Here is a 13,654-nt window from a genome sequence, read left to right on the forward strand (position 1 = left end):
GAGGATTATTTTCTTTAAGTATTTTTAAACCTAGAGCCTGGCAAGTACCAGAGGGCTGGGATTTCCTGGCTTAAGCGCACAGGTTGTGGACATCCAGGAGCCTGCTTCTGCCACTCCACCTGGGAAGCCGTGGCTGCCAGCACTGGGCTGAACCAGGATGATCTTAAGGTCCTTTCCAGCCCTATCTATTCTATGATTCTATGACCAAGCTGGCAGGTGCCTGGGAAGGAAGCAGCCTGCAAAGGGAGCAATTCATGCTCTCCTGGGGCTCCATGCGTGCAGCACCCCATGGGCTGAGCATTCGTATCCATCCTCAGAGGAGACACGGAACCCTATCCCTCTGCCAAGCACCAGTGCAGAGCCCCATGCCACAGGCACTGCCCAGCCTGGGCTGCTTCATTTCTAGGTGAGCATCAGGAAGGAAAGACAGAAGCTGCAGGAAGGAGGTCAGGGACATGCTCACTTCCTCCTGCCTCAGCCCTCGGGTGAGCTGCTGATGGTTCAGACTGGGTGTCCAAGCGGGAACACCACTGGAGCTGCATCACTGGGCTGCGTGGGGCGAGCACGGGTGAAAGGCAGCGAATGCAGAGCTCTGCTTGTTGTGCTGTCCTCATGGCTGGCTTTACCAGCGCTGCTGCCTTGATGTTTCCCTCGCTGGCAGGAGCTGGGAGTAGTTTGCTCGCATTCAGCTCCGGTGAGCACACAACCTGTTATGTACACGTGTCAATACACATTTGTGCTGCTTGTTCCAAAACCCCACTTGTTCTGGGCCCAAAGAGCTGGGACTGACAATGTTGGGAAAGCCACTGTCCGCTGGCCTTGTGCCACCGTGCTTGTTTGGGGGAAAGGTCCCTGGAGAGGAGCTCACAGCCCGTGCCCAGTACAGGGTTCCTGTTGACAAGGAGCAGCCCCCAGCTATGGGCAGGGGTGGGGGGGTCCCACAGGCTCTGCTCCCTCCCAGGGCCCAGCTCAGCATCATTCCAAGCCCTGGGAAGGAGGGAGCAGGGAGCAGCGCCCATGGCCAGCGGAGAGGGGAGGGGAGGTGGTGGGGCCACAGGCAGTGGCCAGAGCCCATCCCAAAGGCTTGCGTGGAGCCGGCTCCTTCTGAAGTGGGTCAGGTCCCTTCCCTGCACAAACACAGGCCTAAGTCCAGCACCACCAAAGTACACTGAAAGCTGGAGGCAGCCCTGGCCTTGGGGACTTTGCCTTGTGCTGCCAGGGAGGCTGGGATTTCATGTCCTGCCGGCAGCAAGGGTTGGAGTGGGATGGATTCAAGCGGCTTTTCCTTGGGAAGCAGCTGCTGCTTCATTAGGGACCTGCATCCACTGCTCCATCACACATCCCGCCTCTGCATCGCCGGGATGCTCTGCCCACTCTGCAGCTCCTTCTCCTCCATCTCCTCTTCCTTCACAGCTCCTCACAAACCACCCTCAGCTTTGTGCTGCTGCTTGGTGGCTGCACAGCCAGTCTGGGAGATAGCACTATCCTCAGGGGTGAGCAGCAAGGAGCTTGTGTGAGAGAAAACACATTTACAGACCCCAAGTCGTGCCCTCCAAGTCCACATTGCTAGGGACACGGTTCTGCTAAGTAAATGTCTGTCAAAGCTGGTTCTCACTGGCAAATTCAGTTCTGCTTTCTTCTTAGAATCCCAGACTGGTTTGGGGCGGAAGGGAACTTAAAGCCTTAAAGCTCCTCCAGCTCCAACCCCTGCCATAGGCAGGGATGCCTTCCACTAGAGCAGGGTGCTCCAAGCCCCGTCCAACCTGGCCTTGAACACTTGACGTGCTTCTCGTGTTTGCTTTACACAGACTCTGGTGGCTGAGCTGTACAAGCAGGAGAAGAGGCATAAAGCAACTTAATGAGTCTCATGTACAAGCCAGAACTGCTTCCTCACCCAGGCAGATGCCCAGTGAGATGTCTTTTGACCTACCTACCCACCACAGAGGCAAAACAGCCCATGGCATGAACACCAGCACGGGCACAGGGTGTGTGCGTGCTCCATCTCCAAAGAGCCTCAGAAGAAAACCCTTGCAACAACCCCAGCTACCATCCAAACAAATCCCAGATCTTCCATAAACAGAGAACGGGGTTAAATGTGCCTAATAAGCTGCTCCTTCTGAATTATCATCCCTGCTCTAATAATAGCTGATAAGCCGGTCTTTTGTGGGACAACAAACATTTGTGTTATTCCCCAAACCCAGCTCCAGCAGAAATAAAGCCAGCCCTTGTTTGGAAGCAGGAGGTCATGCTCCATCTTAGGCTAAAGGCGCTGCTACCCTTTCCCTGGTTTCCAGGGTTAAAAGAACAAAATGTCTTGGGTGACAAAGACACAGAGAAAATGAGAGCAGGAGCAGCTAAAGACAAGTGGAACACGCTGGCATGAGGCTCCCCTCACATGTGTGTTTAGCAGATAATTTGTTATCATCCCAGTCCAAAGTTAACCTGCTGGAAAGCTGCTGCAGGAGACTTGGCTGCATCTGCGGTGTTTCAGATTGCAGTGTTTCAGCTGCCACAGAAGCTTGTTTTTGATTAAACCCCTTGCTGCCGGGTACAAATACTTCTTTTTCTCTGGGTGGAAGTTCATTGGGGCACAAGCACCAAAGATCATTAATCCCTGCTAAAACACAGACTGTGTACCTAGCGCTGTGGCTTGGCCAGCAGCAGCTCTCATGGGGCTGGGTGACGCTACTCCGCAGCCTCCACTTCCCCATCCCACGCTGGAGGGAGGAGGAAGAGGATGATGGAGGGTTTCCTCCCACCCTCTGCCAGCCCTGGGTTTGGGGGATCCAGGCATGGTCCCGGTGGGTTGGGGTCTCACATCACTGCACTGGTCAGGTGTCCACCTCCCCTCCTGCTGCCCCCTGATCCCCCCATGCAGCTCCAGGAGCCCCAGCGCAGGGGTGTTCTCCATCATCTCCTCCTCGGCCACAGCAGGAAGCTGTGGTCAAGGCTGCCCCAGCTCATCTGCTATTCTTACACAGCTCGGGGGACGTGAGTGTGTTTTTGCTGTCTTGGAGACTGGATTCGCCTCCGCTGTGACTTGGAAAAGCAGATGACGATGTTGTAGGGAGCCAAGGGAGCAGAGGGGGAGGTACGTGGTGTGGGGTCACAGGAGACATTGGTCTGGCCATCAACAGCCACAGACCTCTTCAGGTCCCACACAGCATCCCAGCCACTAACCCTCTGCCTCCACGAGATGCTCTGATTGTGCTCTGCCAGGATACCTGGGGTTCAGCTCTTCACTTTCCCTCCCCAGGTCTGGGCTCTGCTGAATCCATCCCACACAGGAGGAGCTCAGCACCGGGGGACACAGTAGGGATCCGGCTCTGGAGCACTGTGTACGATGCTGCATGTCAGGATGCACAACTGCATCACCCCTCTGCCCGGGGATGCTATCGCTAGGAACAGACCCCAGCCCTATGCTGCCAGGGCAGGAATGGCAACTCCATCCCCTTGGCAAGTTCCCTCACAGCCACAGAAGCTCTGCACCCTGCCACAAAGCCACCACATCCCAGCCTCTTGTGCACCTTGGACAGCCCAAGGTGCCAAATAGCACCAGCCACCCTTGGGTAGCAGATCCTCCTCTGCTGAAGGGTCCCCGACCAAGCTCCAGCAAAGTGATGTCCTGGGCATGTCTTCATGGTCATCAGCCATGGACATAGGACAAGGAATAATGGGTTAAAACTTAAACGAGAGATTCAGGTTGGATCTAAGGCAGAAGCTCTTCCCTGTGAGGGTGCTGAGGCGCTGGCACAGGGTGCCCAGAGAAGCTGTGGCTGCCCCATCCCTGGCAGTGTTCAAGGCCAGGTTGGACACAGGGGCTTGGAGCAAGCTGCTCTAGTGGAAGGGGTCCCTGCCCGTGGCAGGGGTTGGAACTGGATGAGCTTTAAGGTCTCTTCCAACCCAAACCAGGCTGAGATTCTCTGCTGGGGCAGCGCATGCACGTGGCTGTGTAATGCCGTAACAGGATTACCCCGGGACACGATGGCTGTGAAATAATCCATGGGTATCATTCAGTAAATCCCAGGATCCAATTACCCTTCCACATGACACCCTTCCCGGGCAGGGGGAGGCCGGGGGGCCACAGCCCAGCTCCCTGCCCCTCCAACAGCCTCCAGCTCGGCCCCTCTGCTCCCTGCCCCTCTCTGCCTCCGTGTCACTTAAGATTAGCACAGTTTGTGTTACCCCGCGGGAGCCCCGAGCCTCTGCCAGGCTCTGTTGTGTTTCCTCGCCCGGCTCCGAGCTCCCAGCACTGTGCTGGCCTCCCTGCCCAGCCAGACCTGGAGCCGGGGAGCTGCTGCTCTGCTCGGGAAGCGAGGCCGGGATGGGATGGGATGGGATGGGATGGGATGGGATAGGATGGGATGCGACGGAGCCAGCCTGGCCAGCCAGGAGGTCCATGGGATGCAGGAGAGGAGAGCCCCGGCACGCATCCTGCCTCCCACAGCAACACAGTTGTTTGCAAACAGTTTTCCAGGGCATTTTCCTTGTTCCAGCAGCTGCTCCCTGCAGCCAGCGTATCCCTTTCTGTGAGAATAAAGCCTGGGGCATGGGTACACCAGCACTCCAGGCCCTGGCAGCAGTGCCAGGGCATGCAGGACACCCCGCGGGCGGTTCAGCATGCTCTGCTCGGGGCACGGCAGCCGCTGCTGGTGCTGGCAGGGGTTCAGACACCAGCACTGCTGCCAAACCAAGCAGGGAGTGTGGCCAGATGCAGATTTCGGCTCTGGGTTTGGAGCCTTTGAATCACTGGCCGGCTGCCAGGCTTGTTATTTGTTAGTCAAAGTATTGTTTTCCCAAGTGAATTTCAAGCTGGGCAGAGGGAACGTGGTGGGGAGCCCTTGTCATCCCCAGTGCCACGGGAGCAGGGGCGAGGGCAGGATGCTGCAGTGTGTTCCCCCTGCCCAGGAGACCCCAGGCTTGCAGCGGCTGCGGTGGTGCCAGCAGAGCTTCACACCAGGAAGCCTTGAATTCACCTCGCTGCAGAGGGAATACAGGCAGAACTCACACACATGGGGCAGAGCCCATGGACCAGCCTCGTCTCGAGCAGGGTCTGCATCCCTGCAGATCCCAAACGCTGCATGAGCCTTGGTGAGGAACTCAGAGGCTTGTGACCCCAGGCATGGAGCCCCAGAGTGAGCAGGAGATTCCTGACATCCCTTTGTATCTGGAAAACCCTGGGGTCTCCCCTTAACCAGGCCTTGGTCCTGCCTGGGTCTGCTCAGCTGGATGCTGGAGCCCATAGAGGCACACACTGGCCCTTAGCTTGGACCACACACTGCCCGCTTGCCCTCCGGCACAGGGAGCTGCTCTGCACCTAGAGCTTTGTGCTGCACCAGTTTGCACTGGCTGAGCCCAGGGGTGCAGGCAGCATTCCCGGAAAGGCACCGAGCTTCCTGCATCCATCCATGCAGCCACCGGGCACCAAGAGCAGCCACTGCGGTGCCTGCGAGCAGCCCTGACCTGAGCAAGCGGAGTCAGTGGGAAACACAACAGAACAGGGGCAATTTGCAGGGGAAGAAATTGCTTTTCCACTTTGGAAACCTGATCCTCAGATCCATTTTGCTCCGGAGAAGGGAAACAAAAGCTTTGGGAGGGAAGGGCCAGGGCAGGAAGCCCTGGGACCAGGGAGGTAAGTGCCAGCAGGAGGGAGCCTGCAGGGCTCTGGCCAGAGCAGGGCGCAGGCGACTGGAGCGTGTCCTGTCACCCCCTGCACTTCCCAGCTCCCTGCTGCCTTCCCTGCCATTGTTGGGCAGCCCCAGGGGTGAGGCTGCTCTTCCTCCTTGCCTCCTGCCTGCCCTTCCGCTCCAAATCCTGCCCCACCACCATGCCTGTGTCCAGCACCCCAGGGACACGGGGCAGGGCTCCCTCCCCTCCTGCCTGCCCTGACACCAGGGGAACAGCAACTGGATCAGCCCAAGGCCAGGAATGGGGCCAGGATCCTGCCCCACACAGCCTGGGCTGCTCGCAGCAGCCAGAGGCGAGGGCTCTGGTTATCCTCTGGTGCCCCATTGGCCTCTCTGTCTAGACAGCTAAACCTCCATGATCCCATCCTCAGGCAGAGCCATTTCTGTCACATTACTGCATTGCCGTGACATTAACGTGGTGGAATTTGGAAGGACACCTTTCCACGGAGCTGTTGTTCCTGTGGTTCCCCAGACCGCAGCCGCGTCCCTGCATCTCAGAGGGCAGACAGAGCCCATCTGATGGCTGTGCCCTGCAAGGCTGCAAGGCTGCCTGTGCTGATGGGGTGGGAGAGATGTCAGTCCCCCAGCACACGGAGATCCTCAGCACAGAGCTGTGCAGCCCCCCACACAGCATGGGTGCAGGCAGAGGGGTCTGCAGGAGCTCCGGTGCCATGGGTCCATGTCCCAGACAACGCTGGAAGATGAATGATGTTTGTTTTAGGCAGTGCCTTACCGCAAACCAGAGGGCTCATGCTCCAGGGCTTCATTCAGATAACGGCCTTGGTATGAGAACAAGCTCCCCTGGTGAGGTGCAATTTGGAGAAGTTGAATGGAGGCTCCAAAATTGGTTGAAAAGAAAGAGATTAGGATCGGTATTTGTCCTCTTTTTTTTGTCCTTTTTCCTTCCTACTGGAGCAAAAATATTCCTGTTTATTGCTATAAACCCTTGGGGGCTCTCTGGTAAACTCCCAGCGGGAATGACTGTCTCAAGAGATCAGAGATACCCAAGAACATCCCCTTGCCAACTTTGCAGTTACTGTTAGCTCTAATCAGGCTCCTCGATCTCCCCCTGCGGTGGTATTTGGGAAACCAGCACAGGTCAAACGCAGGACAGTTCCCTTATTGTTACCAGACACCCAAAATCCCCCTTTAGGCCACACAGCAGTGTGGGCACCTTCCTCATGCCTTCTCCTGCAGCCTGGCTTTGGGTTCCTGCTCGTCCAGGCCTGTGAAGCACCCTGGCCATTCATCCCCTTGCCTGCGCTGCGCTGCCCCTGTGCTCACACCCTCCTAAGGAAATAAAGCATCACTGTCCTATTCATGATGAGAGGTCTGGAGCAGTATTATTTCCCAGAGTCACCTCCCGGTTCCCATATTCGTTTTCCAGGCAGCACAGCCAGTAGCCTGGCAACACGGTGACCTTGTGCTCCGTGCAGTGCTGAGCGTTTTATCAGCCACACTGGGCTCTCTCCATCGCTCCGTGTTGCCGAGCCCCTCATTAGTGCAATTAATAAGCAGCTTCTGTCAATTCAATCAAATGCCAAGCTCGACAGCGGGAGAAAGCTTTGGCAGATCAAGTAGGGGAGATTCTGGGTAGCACTGGGAAATGGCAGGAGAGCTTTCATCTCCCCCAAGGAGCCGAACAAGTCTGGAATTGTGGGATTGGGATTCTCTCAGGTCATGTTTATTTATCGCCCGCTCGTTAGTATAATAAATCAGGTCCCCTGTCACTTTGAATGAAGTCATAGGTTGCTGGAAGGAACTTGGCAGAACACCTTGATATTATTAGGGATGGTGTGGACAAAGCCTCATGAAAGGCAATGCCCTGGCCAGGGTGTGCAAGCACCTCACACGCACCCACTCGGCCCCGCACCCCACCAGCAGAAGGTCACCACCAGCCTGGGCCAGTGTGGTCATCCCAGGGCAGTGCCCAGGGACCGGGATGGTCTCAGGACACACCAAGCTGTATGCCCCAGGTACCTGATAGCCTTGGAAGGGATGCTTCTCCCTGCTCCTGCTCCCTGCTCCAGCAGACATGCGTGGTGGGACACATCCCAGTCCTGGTCCTGCTCTCTTCCTGCTTGTGCACATGGGCAGGATGTGGCCAGGCCAGTGCTGAGCCCGGGGCAGGCAGCACAGGCACCAGGCCTGCACCCACAGACACGTGTATGGGGCACACGTGATGATGATTTGCCTTTCACACCTCTTTGCTTCCTGCCAGACTTTGCCCTGGCTCTGACGTCGGTGTGCTCTTTGGATCCATGCAGCGGTGGTGCCCAGCGGTGCTGGTGCTCACACACTGCATGACTGCGGTTCCTGAGGCTGACCCACCCCTGTGTCCTCTGAGCAGGGCCTGCCAGCAGCGAGGGACCAAGAGGTGGTTTTGCAGAGCCTTCAGCATCACAGCTCCTCCTGAACTGGGGGAATGGGACTTGGGAGTCTGCCAGAGGTGCTGGACAGGTCACAGTCTCCTTGCCTGGATCTGATGCTTTTCATAGAACCCCAGCCTGGTTTCTGTTGGAAGGGACCTTAAAGCTCCTCCAGCTCCAAGCCCTGCCACAGGCAGGGACCCCTTCCACTAGAGCAGCTTGCTCCAAGCCCCTGTGTCCAACCTGGCCTTGAACACTGCCAGGGATGGGGCAGCCACAGCTTCTCTGGGCACCCTGTGCCAGCGCCTCAGCACCCTCACAGGGAAGAGCTTCTGCCTCAGAGCTCAGCTCAGTCTCCCCTCTGGCAGGTTAAAGCCATTCCCCTTGGCCTGTCCCTACATCCCTTGTCCCAAGACCCTCTCCAGCTTTCCTGCAGCCCCTTCAGGCACTGGAGCTGCTCTCAGGTCTCCCCTTCAGGAACCTTCTCTTCTCCAGGCTGCCCCAGCCCAGCTCTCTCAGCCTGGCTCCAGAGCAGAGCTGCTCCAGCCCTCGCAGCATCTCCATGGCCTCCTCTGGCCTCCCTCCAACAGCTCCACGTCCCTCTTGTGCTGCTGCCCTTAGAGCTGGATCAGGGCTGAAGGGGTTCTCCCCAGAGTGCAGCAGAGGGGCAGGATCCCCTCCCTGAGCTGCTGCTCCCGCTCTGCAGAGGCAGCCCAGGACACAGCTCAAGCACACACTGAAGCTGGGTCATGGAGTGCTTCTGTAGCTCAGTACTTTCCGCACCAGAGAGCAGATCTGCAGCGTGGCTCCTCTCCTGTGGCTGGATGTAATTTTGGGTGGCGATGAGGAACAACTGGGGCTGGTCTGTAGCAGTCTGAGTGCCCCAAATAAAGCAGCGTCACAGGTGTATGTCCCAAAAACGTTCCTAAAATAAACTTCCCAGGAAACCCTTTGATCTGGTCTGACAATGAAATGTGTAAATCCAAATAAAGTAATTGGAAAAAAAAAAACTAATTTCCATTTAGTTTAAATATGGGTAAAGGTTATAAACTAACAGCTCTACTTTACTGTTCCATTTATGTGACAGTGTTTGGTCTCCATGCTGGGATTGAGCTGTTCCTAATTTATTGCTCATAGACCCACTTTAAGGAGACAGATAACTCCCAGTTTCAGTCTCTGAGCTGGACCTGCACCACCAGAGAAATGCAGGCTCGTCCGACCTGCATCCTGTGTGCTGCAGCCTTCCCCACGCCAACCCATCCCCATCCCTGTCCCCATCCCCTGTCCAGCATTCCATCGGTGGCTGGGAAGCGCCTGGGGCTCTGCTCACACTCATCAGCTCTCTTGACTCCAGCTGACCCATAAATGTTGGAGGAAACAAACAAACCACCCCCAGGGGAGGGAGAGGAAGGACTGTAGGTGTTGGCCGCATGTCTGCAGAGCCAAGAGGGGATCCAGATGAAGATGCCATTATGTTGTAGTGATTTCCCAGGAGAAACAGGACTGGAGATCTCCTTACTGTTCCTGGGAAGCACTCGGTGACTGGGAGGGTGTGGATGCAGGGCAGGGATGTTCTGGGATTTTGCTGTTACTTCCTGACGATGTGAATGACACCAGGAGCAGACACGACTGCAAACCCACAGCTCTGCAGCTCCTGCTGCACTGTGGCAGCCAGGACGAGGTGCCGGTGCCTGACTCCAGCAGCGCACATCCCCATGGGACCGCCAGCGGCAGCAGGGCTGGGGCTTGGCTCCAGCTCCTGGCCGAACAAAGGGGGTTTCAGAGGATGAGCAGGAGCTGCACTTGGGGAAGAGCATGCACACGAGCGCAGCCACAGGCACCACAGCTGTGGGGTTGTGCTCCTGCAGCCACCAAACCAAACCAAACAGACCTGGGGCCAGGGAGGAGACCGTGCTGGTGGGGTGTCTCTGTCAGTGCTCTGAGCAAGACCTGTTCTTTGCCACCCTTTGTTCTAAGGGACTTTGCCACCCTTTTGAGGGGCTGTTTGAAGGCGGGGTGGCTGTGGGAATGTCTGTACCCAGCTCCTGGCAGGGATGTACAGCAGATTGCTGCATTCCCGTGGTGTTCAGGGGAGGCACAGTGTTGCCAGTCCCCTGGCTCTCACCCCTTCTAACCAAGCTCAGTGCCCTCGATTTGGGGGCCATAAGCACACACAGCCTGGGAGTGGGCTGGAGGAGAGGGGACATTTCACCAAGTGCCAGCCAGGCCCCCAGCCTCTGGAGCAGCCTCAGTCCTTGAGCATCCCAGTGCCATCAAGAGGGAGGGTCTGTGGGTAAGGGAATCTTCCCCACAGTGCCAGACCTCTCCAAGGATACCCAGGCAAATCACTTGCATCTTTTGCAAAGCCTGGCCTAAAGAAACCACCAGCTGAGCATCCCATGGATCCTCAGTTGCTGCTACTGCCTGTGTGGGGGCACGGCAGGCTGAAGATGCAGCGCCCTCCCTCTCCTGAGCTGCAGGGGTCCATGCTGCAGCCACTATTCCTGGAAAGCCAGTAAACGCCACCTCCCTCATTTTTCCTTGAGCAACGGGGGTCTTGGCATCTCCCTCAACTCATTTCCTCTCCCAGCTCTTGTTGACCCAGCAGCTGCAGGAGAACAATGAGCCAAGGGCGGCAGAGCAACACTGCCCCTTCCTCAGGGCAACAGGGGCAGACGGAGAAGGGGCTGGTCAGGGAGTTGGGGGACAAAGGTTTTTATTGTGAGTTATGGGCCAGGCTGACACCCGCAACCCTCCACCGGGGTCACTGCAAGGAGGACGGTATCAGACTGAGCTCATTCAGCCCATGCTTGTCAAGGCTCCCCGGTTTTCCAGCCTGTGAGGAGCAGGGATGCGAGCTCACTCTTACCTGGAGGGAGAGCTGATTGGGGAGAGCCGTGTGTGCTCCGGGAGAGCGGCTTCCCAGCTGGAGGTGCAGCAGAGAGAGCCCAGCCAAGGTCAGAGTCCTGCTCCCAGCGAGCCCCCAGTGCTGCCGAGGGTGCGAGGAGGGAGCGGAGCTGCGGGGCTGGGAGCCCAGCACCTCCCCGCACCCCCATCCCGGAGCAGCCAGGGGTTCGCTCAGCACCCCAGGACCACCCGGGCTCTTCCATCAGGGCTCTTGTGCCATCCAGTGGCGAAGGCCCGGCCCGGCGCAGGCTGAGCCTTCCCACGCCGCAGCTCAGGGCTGGGAAGGAGGGAGCCAAGGGCTGGAGAGCATCATTCCAGAGTGCAGGGGCTGAGGATGCCAAGGGGACGTGCTGGGCCTCTGGAGGCATGCCCAGACCCGGGATGCGCCTGGCAGGGCGCAGGGGGCTCTGGCAGATGCTGTGTCAAGAGCCCAGAGCTCCCCGGGGTGCTCCAGAAGGAGCAGAGCAGGCTGAGGGTGCTGAGCAGGGCTGGGCTGCAGCAGAGCCTCCTGCCCCTGCCATGGAGATCCAGCAGTGACCTGTGCTGAGGAGGAAAGAGGCTCCTCGTGTCAGGGAGAGGAGCCGTGCAAGTCCTTCCCTGGGGAGCCCCATGCTCGCACCACTCATCCCAGCCAGGGACAAGGCAGGGATCAAGTGCCTCCTTCCATGCTGAGCCATGCCAGCACTGCTGCCCGGGCTGGAATGACTTCCCGTGGGACCATTTGGCTGGTACCAGCTGTGCCACTTCTCCCTACTCCACAAGGCCTTGTGCCCACTTAGCACAGTCGTGATGCAGGACTGGGCTTGGGATACCGGAGGGCAGCACGGACAAACCAGGGGATGCGGGAGGTGCACTGTGTACAGCACCAGCTCTCTCTGTGTGTGTGTACGGCTCCCAGCAAGCAGGATGGGAGCCTGGGCTTTCGCTTCTAAACTGATGCTGTGTGCTCTGATGCTGGGACTGCCCAGGTCTCACGGGAGCTGCACTGGCAGAGGGAGTGGCAGGGAGAGCTCTAAGGAATTTGGCTGGGAAGGCAGGGCCCCCAGCAGCTCGGTAAAACACGGCAGGCTCCTTTCTGCCCCTGAGACATCAGCTTAACAATTAGGACTGGCTTCTATTAATATGCAAATTTCTGCTGCCATGGCAATACTCTTACAAATGCAGATTGCAGTGGGAAGCATTGTTGGAGAGACCTGTGCTGGGCCCTGAGCTTTGTCTGAGCAGATGCTCCTAATTGAGCTCCCCTGGAGCTTGTGGTCCTGGGCATCCAGGACAGCCACAGTGACACCGGCAGCAGCTTCACTGCAGTGCCCCTCTCCCTGCGCAGAGTTCGGGCCTGTTTGCGCAGGTGCTGATGCTGATTCTGACGGTATCCTCAACTTAAGGAGGACACGGAGCTGTTGGAGCAAGTCCAGAGGAGGCCACGGGGATGATCTGGGGCTGGAGCACCTCCTGTATGGAAACAGGCCGAGAACATTGGGGCTGCTCAGCCTGGAGAATAGAAGCTGCGTGGAGACCTCAGATCAACCTTTCAGTGTCTGAAGGGGGCTACAAGGATGCTGGAGAGGGACTCTTCATCAGGAACTGGAGTGATTGGGCATGGGGTGATGGGTTCAAACTGAAACAGGAGAAGTTCAGATTAGATAAAAGGAAGAAGCTCTTTTCTGTGAGGGTGCTGAGGCGCTGGCACAGGATGCCCAGAGAAGTGGTAAATGCTCCATCCCTGGCAGTGTTGAAGGCCAGGTTGGAGAGAGCCTTGGGTGCCACGGTCCAGTGTGAGATGTCCCTGCCTATGGCAGGGGGTTGGAACTGGATGAGCTTTCCAACCCTAACCATTCTATGATTCCATGTGCCAGCAGCAACAGGCAAGGCAATCTAGCCTTGCTGCTCCGTGAGAACCTCCTTTCACCTGCCACCGGCATCTGATTCCAGTTTCCACAGCAGCAGCAGCCGTGCCCTGAGCTGCTCTGGGAAGCAGGGATGTGTGCGGCTCCCTCGGCCGGGAATAACACACCTTCCCCGTGCAGCCATCGCCTGCAGCAGGAGCTGGCTGTTGCCCAGCCTCGCAGCGGGCTGCCCGGGGAGGCTGGGGCTGGCTCAGGACCACAGGCGCTGCAAGCATCTGTGCTGGCTTGCCCTGCTCCCGGGCACTGCTGAGGCCCAGATCCCGACCCGAGGGAAGGTGGGGATGGAATCTCCTGAACCTGCTTGGGATGGAGCCTCCGGGCAGGCTGGGTCTGCCAGCAGCTCCCAGCCCTGCGATGGGAAGCATTGTGCCGGTGCCTGGCCCACACCAGCCCGGCTGAGGTGGGCAACCATCCCTGGGGAGCGTGGCTATCGTGCACACACGTCCCTTCCCCACCCGGGGCCGGGACCACGAGGTGGCAGTGCGGGAACAGCAGGAAAGGGGCCCGGGCTCCCACCGCTCCCGGAGACCCCAGGAGCAGTCGAATGGAACCGCACCAAAGCACGAAACCAGAACAGTTTGGGTTGGAAGGGACTTTCAAGCTCACCTTAGCCCAAACCCCTGCCGTGAGCAGGGCCACCTTCCGCTAGAGCAGGTTGTCCAGAACCACATCCAGCCTGGCCTGGAGTGTCTCCAGGGATGGTGCATCCACCACCTCTCTGGGCACCCTGTATCAGTGCTTTACCACCCTCATTGTAAAGGATTTTCTTCTCCCATCTCCCATC

Source organism: Pezoporus occidentalis, unplaced genomic scaffold, assembly GCF_034315485.1.
Source record: "Pezoporus occidentalis ecotype Australia unplaced genomic scaffold, CSIRO_AGI_Poc_V1 ctg294, whole genome shotgun sequence".
NCBI lineage: Eukaryota > Metazoa > Chordata > Aves > Psittaciformes > Psittacidae > Pezoporus > Pezoporus occidentalis.